This window comes from Anser anser (assembly GCF_964211835.1).
Source record: "Anser anser genome assembly, chromosome: 3".
Lineage (NCBI taxonomy): Eukaryota > Metazoa > Chordata > Aves > Anseriformes > Anatidae > Anser > Anser anser.
In genome coordinates, this window is record NC_139722.1 from 102,399,611 (window position 1) to 102,399,832 (window position 222).

The following is a 222-nucleotide window of genomic DNA, read 5'->3' on the forward strand; positions in this document are numbered from 1 at the left end:
CTGCGGCCCCGCCGCTCAGGCCCGGCCAGGCCGAGCGGGACGCGCCATGGCAACGCGGCGGCGCCCGGCAGGGCCCGGGCGCCTCGGAGAGGGCCGGGAGCTCCGCGAGGGAGAGGCGGGAGCGCCGCCCGGCCGGGGGCTGGCCGCCGAGGGGGCGACGCCTCCCCGAGCCCGCCCGCTCCGGCGTCACGTCCCGAGGAGAGGGGGCGCCGGCCAGGGGGG